This window comes from Belonocnema kinseyi, chromosome 9 (assembly GCF_010883055.1).
Source record: "Belonocnema kinseyi isolate 2016_QV_RU_SX_M_011 chromosome 9, B_treatae_v1, whole genome shotgun sequence".
Lineage (NCBI taxonomy): Eukaryota > Metazoa > Arthropoda > Insecta > Hymenoptera > Cynipidae > Belonocnema > Belonocnema kinseyi.
The window spans coordinates 52727142-52728392 of NC_046665.1; positions in this window are offsets into that span (position 1 = coordinate 52727142).

Genomic DNA, 1251 nt, shown 5'->3' on the forward strand with positions numbered 1-1251 from the left:
TTAGTTAAAACACCAATTATTTGATAGAAAATTAATTTAATTTGTTAAAAAGTAAACTTTTGGGTTGAAAATTGATATATTTTGTTAATTAGATTTTTTCCCCAAAAATTAAAAAAACTGCAAAATAAAAAAAGTTCCTTAAAATCTTCTGCATTTTTTTTTTTTTAATTTTTCAAATGTTTTCAAATAATTGATTTCAAATCGTAGATTTCAAATTATTTATGTCTTACGGTCCAATCGTAAATAGAAAAAATAAATATGAGTCAAAAAAACATGTTCTTCGAAACTCAGATTCTGTTCGTCCGTCCTAACCTACTTTTTTTGACTGAAAATTGATCTGTTTGACTATTTTAAACTATCATCAACTCAGGTTAAGAACCTTTGAAAAAGGTAAGCATGTGTACCGAAAATTCAGGAAGTTTCAAAAGGAGGTTTTTCTATTAAATAAATATCTGAGTTTCGAAGAACATGTTTTTTTATTCATATTTATTTTTTCGATTTACGATTGGACCGTAAGACATAAATAATTTGAAATCTACGATTTGAAATCAATAAATATCAACGGTCGAAGAAAGGATTGATTTGTTTCATCAAATCATTTTACAGTTTTCAAATAATCACTTAAAATTTATTTGTCAAAATAAAAAATCATTTTCAATGTTCTTAGCAATCACAACAATTTTTGTGAATCTCTTTAAATACTGTACAATTTTCAAAAAGCTTTTTTTTAAATCTGCAATAGTCTAAATCGTGTTTCAAATTATTTGAAATAATTTCAAGTTTTAAATTAATTCTGAATCTTTTTTAAATTAAAATTGTAGCGCTTAAACTTAAAATTTAGCTCATTACAAATTCAACAATTCAAGGCTTTCTATTTCGAACCATTCTGTTCAAATTTGTATACTTTTTAACAGTTGTTTGTAATGGATTGTTTTTAATGAACGGCCGAATATTGCTGATGATGAACGAAATTTTCTTTTTTTAATTAAAAACATTCAAATTGAATGGAACAACTTTATTTTCACCAAAGTTGTTGAATTGTCAACCAATCAGATGAATTTTCGACCAAGAAAATTAATCATCTACAAAAAAGACAAATTTTAAATAAAATACATGAATTTTCAACGAAATTATTTAATTTTAATGTCGAAAAGACGAATTATCTACAAAAAGTTGAATTTCTTAAACGAAAAATATGAGTTTTCAATCAAAGAGTTAAACTTTCAACCAAATAGTTAAATTTTCAACCAT